The sequence below is a fragment of the Herpailurus yagouaroundi genome, unplaced genomic scaffold (assembly GCF_014898765.1).
Source record: "Herpailurus yagouaroundi ecotype Mexico unplaced genomic scaffold, PumYag 28, whole genome shotgun sequence".
NCBI lineage: Eukaryota > Metazoa > Chordata > Mammalia > Carnivora > Felidae > Herpailurus > Herpailurus yagouaroundi.
Window position 1 is genome coordinate 147366360 of NW_024412376.1, and position 9925 is coordinate 147376284.

General features: G+C 50.6%; 1 long non-coding RNA gene across 2 annotated transcripts in view; it reads right to left on the reverse strand.

Moving 5' to 3' along the window:
- Positions 1 to 9925, reverse strand: part of LOC121037209 (uncharacterized) — a 30614-nt gene that overhangs the window by 5988 nt on the left and 14701 nt on the right. The window contains exons 1-2 of one of the 2 annotated variants that reach the window (XR_005793654.1): positions 2507 to 2674; positions 865 to 1046 (exon numbers count right to left, since the gene is read on the reverse strand). This is a non-coding gene — a long non-coding RNA (uncharacterized LOC121037209). Of the gene's footprint in view, positions 1 to 864; positions 1047 to 2506; positions 2675 to 9925 lie in introns of those variants that run through there. The other variant, XR_005793653.1, reaches the window with a different exon arrangement.

Below are 9925 nucleotides of genomic sequence, written 5' to 3' on the forward strand. Positions count from 1 at the left end.
AAACTAAAAACAACCACATATGGTCTCCGCGTCTATTTCAACGTTTATTTTTTTTTTTGCAAGCGGGAAACGGGGGGGGGGAGGGGGGGTGGCAACTACTAGTCTCTCACATCCCTTGATTTTGCTCCTCTCTGCCCTCATTCGCTTTGAGGGGACGAGTAAAGAACCATCACAACAATCCTGATGCCTATGCCCAAGTCCCCGGCTCACTCATTAAGGCTGTTGACATTATGAGCGCCCACCTGACGCCCTTAGCTGTTCGCTCCCTCCACTGCCTTCCTGTACGAAGCCTGTGACAGCATCTCTGCTGCAACCGAGGCGCTCCTTCCTCTGCTTCCTTGATTGGATGTGCCTGGTCCCTCTGGCTTCCCAGCCACCCTCAAGCGGAACATCGGTTCCAGATTTCCTAAACCAGCTCCCACCGCAAGGGCCAGCAGCCTCCTACCCTACTCTTACAAGCCCAGCCCAGGAGGAATTCTAGCTCCTCCTTCTTTCTCGCCCAGGAAGAGAGATCAGACAAGCAGAGATCACCCAGCACCCGGCATTGCCCAGAGCACATACAGGTGCTCCTAAGTGTTCGGGGGGAATGAATGGAGGAGTGAACGAACGAATGCATTTGAAGGGAGTTGTTCGTGGATGCTACTTCCTTCCCGGCCGTTTGGAGGTGGGGGGAGCACTTTGCACTGAGTGTGCGGTCGTGCTTGGCAGAGGATGTGGCTGACGGGCCACATACACACGTATGTGACGTCTGGCCAATCCCGCTTTCAAGCTCGCTGACCGTAACGCCTCCTTTGAGGGTAAAGCGGATGTACTCTGGACCCCAAGTCCAGAAGCCTGCGTCCCAGTCGTAGCCCTCTTGCTTACTTGCTGTGCGGCTCCAGGCAAGTCACAACCCCTTCTCTGGGTATCGGTGCAAAATGCAAGGTCGTCGATCCCTCTCTGAGGCTGTGTGACTCGAATGGCTCGGAATGTGCGATATTCTTTCATTATCCCACACCTGCTCTTTGGTTTCATTGGCTTCCCCGTTGAACTTGCAGAGAAGCTGCCTGACACCCAAGCACATAACCACCTTGGAAGAAGCCCTTCACCTCCGGAACGCCTCTGGGAGAAGGCAGCCAGAGCAAGAGAGAAAAGGTCCCAGAGAGGAATCTGCAAGCCCCGAGCCCCTTCTAGGCCACAGCTGCCCAGAGCAAACTGTGGGAAGCTAGTTGCTGGAACGCCAGCCCCCTTCCCACTGACACACAGGCATACGAAGCGACTCCCAAAATAGATTCGGCCTGCGTGAGAGGGAAGCAACATGTATTCAAGCCTGTTTTCTGCACCATACAAGTCACCGCTGACAGCAGGTGACAATAAACACTCAAAAACAGGATGAAAAGGGGCGCCTGGGTGGTTCAGTCAGTTAGGCGTCCGACTTCAGCTCAGGTCATGATCTCACGGTTCATGAGTTCGAGCCCCATGTCGGGCTCTGTGCTGACAGCCCAAAGCCTGGAGCCTGTTTCGGATTCTGTGTCTCCCTCTCTCTCTGCCCCTCCCCCACTCACATTGTCTCTGTCTCTCAAAAATAAATAACTGTGTTGGGATGAGCACTGGGTGTTGTATGGAGACCAATTTGACAATAGATTTCATATGAAAAAAATAAAAAAATTAAAATTAAAACAATTAAAAAAAAAAGAATGAATGAATGTTGCCTGCATGTTTAATTCTCAAAGCAAAGTACATGAGGCATCCTTTGCCACCTCTCAACGGTGAAGAGACCGAGGCTCAGAGCAGGTGGTGATGTGTCCAGGGTCAGGCAGTTAGTAAATGACAGACGGGACTGGGCTGCATCCTAATGCCACCAGGCTGCTATTGAGATTAGGTGACAGCTAGGAGTCTAAGCAGTCAAGCTGGCAGGTTCGTTTCCCGTGACGCCGTTCAGTTCTCGGTCCTTGTGCCATAACAACCCCGAGGAAGAGAAATCCTGTCCGTGTCCCCCTCTCCTCCCTCCCTCAACGGACATTTGGTCCTCTCTCTGAACTCTCTGAATGTGGAAGATTTAAAAGCTGGCTTTGTACACTGTGCCCTGGATGCCGTTATCCCTATGTTTATTTTTAGAAGAAAGATAATACGCTTTGCCACCTCACAGGGAAGCCGAGAGATAATGTCAGTAAACAAGCCTTCACCTCTTCGCAAATTATCGACACCGTTAAGACAGATCTATTTTCTCGGAATCGTCGGAAAGGAGGCAAATCCTGGCCAGCTTATCCACCCGCCTGCAGCGGAAAGCTTCCTGCCTCGGTCCTCCACCTGTTCCCTTTTTACCAAGTCACCCTTCCCTGGTGACATCGGCAGATTACTGTGACCCACAGGCCACGGCTAGGATGCCCGGATGTCCCCCCCCCCCCGACAACCCCAAACTCGTCACGTCTGAGACACTGCCATTTGCCCCATCCTACAACACTTCTGGTTCTCTCTGCCTGCTTCTTGGACCCTCACCCTCTCAGGTTATTCTCGGGCTCGAGACCTGACTCATCTTTGACGAGGTGCTATCGGAGAGCAGTAGAGAACGTGGACTCCGACGTCAGGAACACTCGAACTCCTTTCCCAGACCCAGGACTCGCCCGCACTGGGATGGCAGGTCAGCCACCATGCATACTGTCCTCATCCGTGGTATTTACATCAGGGGTGTGAAGGATATTCATGATACCAAATTTCGAATAGTATTAGAGGATATGAAAGGAAACTCTTTCAGACTCAGACTGTGGCGGTGGAGGGAAGTGGCAAGTTGGCCAACATTCCGGAAGAAGAACCAGCCGCAGTCCCATGATTTGCCAAGCCTGTTCTGTAACACACAGTTCCTCACCTTTCTCCTGCCCCTATACAAAAGAGAGAGAGGGGGGGGATTTCTCTGAAGAGCGTTGTAAACTGAGTGGGTCGGGATTTCCGTGTCATTGGCTTTTCCTCTCACCGTAGAACCAAGCCAGAGAGACTTCCAGAAACATTTGGAGAAGGAGGAATTTTCGTCAGAAGGGGGAAAACTAACACCTCGCCCTTCTCTTCATGGGACCTCAATCTGGGGGAATAGTTCCAAGGGAACCTGTGTCTCCTGGATTCAGGATGTGTTTCTTGTATCTAATGTTGTAAAGGGTTTAAAAAAAAAAAAAAGAGCTAGGCTGGAACCAGGTTTCCAAGGATGGAGAGTGTCCTAGGTGGACTGAGCTGCTGTGACAATAATCCTGTAAACCGGGTAGCTTAAACAACAGAAATGTATTCCTCGAGTTCTGAAAGCTGGGAAACCCAGGATCAGGGTGCTGGTTGACTTGGTTCATCACGAGCCCCTCTCCGTGGTATGAGGAAGGATCCCCTCTTGCTATATATCCAAGGGAAGGAGAGGGACTCTCTGTCTCTTCTTCTAGGGGCACGAATCCCACTCAGGAGGGCCTCACCCTCATGCCCCAATTACCTTCCGAAGGTCCCACCTCCTAGTCCCCTCACGCTGGGGATTAGGGCTTCAACATGTGAACTTCGAGAGAACACAAGTATTCAGCCCATAGCAGAGAGGGAAGAGGGCCTGGATCCAGGGACACAGCAGACATCAAAGAGAACAGCCAGGCTTGCTTGTCCTGGGACACAAAGGGTCATGTGAGCTGTGCCAGCAGGACAGGAGCTGGCTGGAGAATGCGTCACCGACCTCAGAAAATCATGCAGTATTGGGGGCCCCCCACAGAAGGTGGTTGGGGGGGACGGGTATATCCCAGGAGGGTGGAAGGCTCTGGAAAACCCACCACGCTGCCCCACAAGGGAAAGAGCCAAAGCTGACAAAGACCTGACAACGTTGATTGGTCCACTGGAGAAGAACCACAAACAGCATCGCTTTTGCCGTTTCACCACGTACCCCTCCTGATATCCTCAAGAAGGGATGAAGTAAGGAAGAGAGAAAGAGGAGGGGGGAGGGGATAGACCACCAGCTTCTTCTTTCCTGTTGGATGTCTTGCCTGGGACCAGTCTGACTTAGAGGGAAGGTATAAACTGGATGTCAGAGAAAAGGTCTGATTTATATTGTGTTTAATACCTAAAAATCAAGTTGTTCTAATGAAGAGAAAAAGAGAGACAGGAAAGAGACAGCAAAGGTGGGGGAGCCGCCGGAGACGATCATGGCGGGTGTGGGGCCGGGGGGTGTGGCCAATCCAGCAGATAGAGATCGAAGACAGAAACCGAAAAATGAAGCAATTTCCTGACTGATCCAAATCTGTCAACACTTGTGTTAATGTGAAGTGTACCTGGCAAATAGGATGCACTTAAAGAATGCTCACCATCATTAGTGAGATCTAAGACATCTGGGTCAATTATTAGCCCAGTCTGGCTGGTGTAGCCAGTCGCCATTGAGAACACTCCAGTCAGAGCTACCTGTGTACTTATCAACCCAAAAGCCACAGTAGCTGTTCCACTGGCCTCCCAACCCCCAATTCTCTCCCCCCTGCAGTTCTCTCTCCCATTGCCTAAAAGCCCAACTTCCTTCGCTTGGCATGAAAGTCCCCAACAACTGAGTCAACCCTCCTTTCCGACTTCCTTCCTTATCAGTCAGTCTGCTCTTCCTTTCAGAATAGAATGATTTGCTGTTCCCTCAAGCACCTCCTGGCACTCGTGCCTCCCCCTGTTTGTGATGTGCTCCTTTTCTCTCTAGCTTCCTGATAAAACCCCATCATTCTTCATGTCGGCTCACACATTATCTGCTCTGAAAAACCTCCAAAATCTTCCAGTGGAAAGGATTTCTCCCTCCTCTGAGCTCCCATAACACTGCCTTTGTATACCTTTAGTTGTCCAACAAAACCTCATTCTCCCACCTGCTCCTCATATACAGGCAGCGATGGTATAATGTCCAGGGGGGGGGAAAAGCCCAGTTCTAAGGAATAAATCATGGTTGAGCTATGCTAAACACGGCAAACTCCTTCTCTTTTGTTGGTTATTGGTTTAGGGCTAACTGCTGTCATGTTTAACAAGGTGCCCTCCAGGTAAAACACACACACACAAGTGCGCACACACGCACACACACACAAGCGCCTTAATTTGTAGCAAGTTTGCTGATTCCATGGTGCCATTTATCCCACCATGGCCAATATCAGGTTACCAGCGAGACATTATCGAACGTGGGACTTAGAGAAGATGTGCAGTAGCTCGCCATTTTATAGTATCTCCACCGGGCCAACACAATAACATCAAAAGTGTAGATAATAGCTAAGTGTAGTAAAATAATTAGGAAGTGATGCATTTTGGTATTTATTACCAAGTTTCCTGGAAATTTAACAATTGCCTCTTGCAGGCCAATAAAAGCCGATTTGAACACATCACAGGTTCTAGCCAATCATTGTATACATAATGTTTGTGTCCTCTCAAAATTCATATGTTGAAATCTAAGCCCCAGTGTGATGGTGTTTGGAAGTGGGGTCTCTGGGAGGTGATCGGGTCATGAGGGCAGAGTCCTGATGAGTGGGATTGGCACCCTTACAGAAGAGACCCTAGAGAGCTCCTGTGTCTTTTTCACCATGTGAGGACACTCGGCTATTTACGAACCAGGAAGTGGTTCTGAATCTGCTGATTCACCTTAATCTTGGACTTCTCAGTCTCCAGAACCGTGAGAAATTAACGTTTGTTTTTTAAGTTGCCCAGGCTATGGTATTTTTGTCATAGCAGCTACATAGACTGAGACACCAAGGAAATGTAAGGGGAAATAGGCTTGGGGTTTCTGGACTTCTTGGGTCGGTTTTTACTGCATTATGCTTCAACAACAAACAGCCCCCAAATCTAGCACAGAGCATCATACCTGAAGGTCTTCAAAACGTGTTTGATGAATGAATCCCTTATCTATAAAATATTTAGACTAAATTACTAAATTACTAATTAAAATTTCTAAATTTTAACCCAGAGAAACCTCTTGCTTTTTCCCCAAGCAATTCTGTTGGGAGGCCCAAATAGGAAAAGGATGATGGTATACTGTTCCAGGTGAAGGAATGGGACTTTGAGACACTTCCCTGAAATCTTAGTGGAACGCCTTGGGTTCCACGGAACCTGGTTTGAAAACCACTAATTTGGCTCCATTCTGGGACTAACAATCTATTATCCCAGGACCTGCACTGTATCAGCCTGTCTTCCCTCAGGACTAGCCAGTGACTTGAATAAAGCTTGGCCTCACAAGTTCAGGGCCTTCACTCCCAGACTTGCTGCACCCTTGGCTTTGCCAAATGAGCAGACCGCTTTCCGTGAGGCTCTCAATTACAAGCGCCTTCACGCAATCTTCCGGCGCATCAGACCCATGCCACCAGACCGTCCCTGGGTGGTTTCCTGCCAGAGGTGCATTCATTGCTCCAGGGTGTCTGACCGGGGCCTGGGGGTTTTGTCTCTCCTACATCAGAACAACGCCCTGCCCCATTTAAGAGCCAGCTTTCCCAGGCCGGCCTGTCCGGGCAGCCATCACACCGCTCCTCAAGCCAGCTGGGATGGCTGGAGATTTCCAGTCTTCCCAGCTGAAAAATAAAGGCCCCAACCCGGTTCTACCCCTGCATTTAGAGGACTGTGATTTCATAGTCTCCGAATCTCCCGCGGGAGGATGAACCCTCTTGACCCAGAACTGTGGGAAAATGAATCTCTGCTGTCTAAGGCAGCCAGTCTATATTTTGTCATGGCGGTCCTAGCTGACTAACACATCTCCCTCCCTGAAGGGCACAGAGCCCAGCTCCTGCCCACAGCCCAGAACCAGCCCTAGCTGGTCAGAGAAGATGGAACCTCAGAAATGGTCTTCCATGGGCACCAGCCAGAGCCCCTGAGAGCTTGGGCTAAGTCCTTGCACCTGCTCCCAGACCTCTTCCCACCCCTCAACTGCTCTGTCTTTCCCCCTTGGGCTCTCATTTCATCCCTCAAGCACAGAAGCAGCAGCTGTGATCAGAAAACAGCTGGTCGGGGGATAAATGAATGAGATGGGCAAATGATGGATTTCGAGCCCAGCCGAAAAATGCCCTGGGCTGGGGCCAACGGACCCCAAGACCTAATTCAGCAGGTGTTTTCCTGGGCGCCTTCCGGTTAAGGCTGCCAGATAAAATTCAAGAGGCCACTAACGTTTGAACTTCAGATGCACAATGAATAATGTTTCGGTAGAAGAGTGTCCCGTGCTGCGTGGTATTTTTGTTTGCTACAGCTAGCAACCGCATCCAGGGAACGCCGTGGGGTAGGTCAGGAGATTAGGAGAGGAGAAATCAAACAGGATGGGGCACTGCACACCCAGAGACGATGGAAGACACGGGCGCATAATAGGCGCTGAGCCAATTTGGGAAGAAGGAAAGGAGTGCCTCTGGGTGATGTGTCTCTGGCTGGTCCCAGTCCTGCAGCCCTGATTTGGAGTCAAGTCCAAGAATCCCTGCTGTATTGGCTTCCTGCTGCTGCTGTAACAAATTACCAAAGGCTTAATGGCTTGAAGCCACACTATGAGACACTTACTATCTTCTAGTTCTTGAGCTCGGAGTCCCAGATGGGTCTCAATGGGCTAAGATCAAGGTGTCCGTGGGACTGTTCCTTTTGGAGATTCTAGAGGAGAACTCATTTCTCGCCTTTTCTGTTTTCTTGAGGCCATCTGCCTTCCTTGGCTCGTGGCCTCTTCATTTGCAAGACCAGCAGCTTTAGCTTCATGAAACCCCGCCCCCCTCTCTCTGTCCTCCATGGTACCCCCCCCTCCTTCTCTGCCTCTCATTTCTCCCTCTAATTTTAAGGACCCTTGTGATGGCATTGGTCCACCTGGGTAACACACACAGGCTCTGCAGATTAGGATGTGGACATCTTTGTGGGGCCATTGTTCTTCCTACCACGGTGTTTCTCCCCCCAACATGTGTCACCTTATCAATCAAGGCTACTGTTGGGAAAACAAAAGGGTTTGACCAGGATCCAGGGCTCCTCGGTACATGCAGAGACAGTGCTGGCAAATCAAGGTGCTGAGTTCCAGGGGTTCAGCCTTAGGCGTGGCCGTGAACGGCTGATGGGGGCACAGGCAGCACCAGCAGCGGGAATACAGATCAGAAGCGAAAATAGACACACTCGGGTCTGTCCCTTCTGAATACACTCCTGGGTCTACCCTGTAGGGAGAGTTGTGATACTCTAAGTCTGCCTCAAATATTACCTTCTGCCACGTTTCGCTTGGTTTGGGTGGAGAGGGCACAATGTATTTCCTCTCAAGATCACAGCCCAGGGGCAGTCTTGAGCCAGACCTACATCGTCCATTCGAGACAGCTCTGTTTGAAGACCCCTGCTGGGACTCCAACCCTTTAGAATCTTTGTGGCTGTGCCTGTGACGGTTGTTGTGAGAGAGCACCACAGCTTTGGAGGTTTAAACAGCAGAAATTTCCTGTCTCAACGTCCAGGAGGCTGGAAGTCCAAGATGAAGGTGCTGGCAGGGTCGGTTCCTTTTGTGGCAGAAGGAGAATCTGCTCCAGTCCTCGGCTTGTAAATGTGTCACCCCATCTCTCCCTGTGTGTTCACACGGTGTTCTCCCTGTGCTCAGGTCTCCGTACCCAGATTTCCCATTTCTCTTAAGACTCCCGCCATATTGGATTAGGACGCATGCATATTGGATTAGGTCAATGCATGACCCTCTGGTTGCTCAGCTTACATCAGAATGCAGTTTCAGTGGGCATGTCTCTTTCCTGTCCTCACAGATCCTTGAGGTGGGTATTCTTAACCTCATTTTAAGGTTGAGAGTAAGACACTGAGAGACCTTCCGAGAGCCGCATCACTCATGAGGACAGAGCAGGAGGTCCCACGCGAGACACACACGACTCAGAGAGGGATAAGCGAGCAAGGGGCAGGACTAGGACCCACCAAAGGAAGTCCCTTAGGGAAAACAGAGTCCCCTGTAGGGAACTGAGTGAGTGCTTCAGTCTTCTGGCAAATTCTTTGAGGTGCAAGAAGTGATGCAGCCAGAGAACAATTGGCTGTGGACTAATACATGGGAAGCGTGTGCGTAAGGGGGGGCCAGCTTCCAGTGACAGAGGGACCTATCCCTGTGCCCATAGAAGAAAATAAGTCACAGGTCACACTCCTGACATATACACAGGTCACAGACACAGCGGGTTGGCATTTGCTATTCTCAGCTCCCGGATGCTACCCTACCCTGCCCTCTGAAAGTGTAAGTCCTTATAACTGGATGGATGGTGCCTCTTTCCCAGCCCAAGGCAATATTGCACGGACACGCTGGTAAAAAAGTAAAAGGAAGAAAGTGTTCTTAAGTGTTCATTTGTAAGAGAACATGGGAAGAGTTGGATACAAATTCAGATTCCTGGGCCTCATCCCTGGGGGCTGGTGTGGGGCTCGGGCAGATTCATTATTCACAAACTTCCCGGGTGATATTTATGCCACGGCTCATAGGATACACTTTCAGAATCTCTGCTCTGGAGCTTTCTGTTCTTCAGGTGTGAATCCCTGTTGATCTTACCAAAGGCCTCTGTCCATGAGCCACTGTGGGGCAACTGAGTCACAGGTTGGGACTGATCAGGATGTAATGTAGTCAAAAGCAGGAAGAAGAATCTTCTGTAGACATCTGACCCCACCATTTGACTCCCTGCCATCTGACTCTCTACTGGACCCCCACCATCTGACCCCCCCATGTGACCCCCTACCATCTGACCCCTCCACCATCTGACCCCCACCATCTGACCCCCACCATCTGACCCTCCACCATCAGACCCCCTATTGTCTAACCACCCCATCTAACCCCCACCATCTGACCCCCCACCATTGAACCCCCTACTGTCTAACCACCCCATCACCCCCACAATCTGACCCCCCACCATCTGACTCCCTCCCTCTGACACCCTACTGTCTAACCACCACCATCTGACCCCCACCATCTGACCCCTTACTGTCTAACCACCCTATCTGACCCCCACCATCTGATCTCCCACCA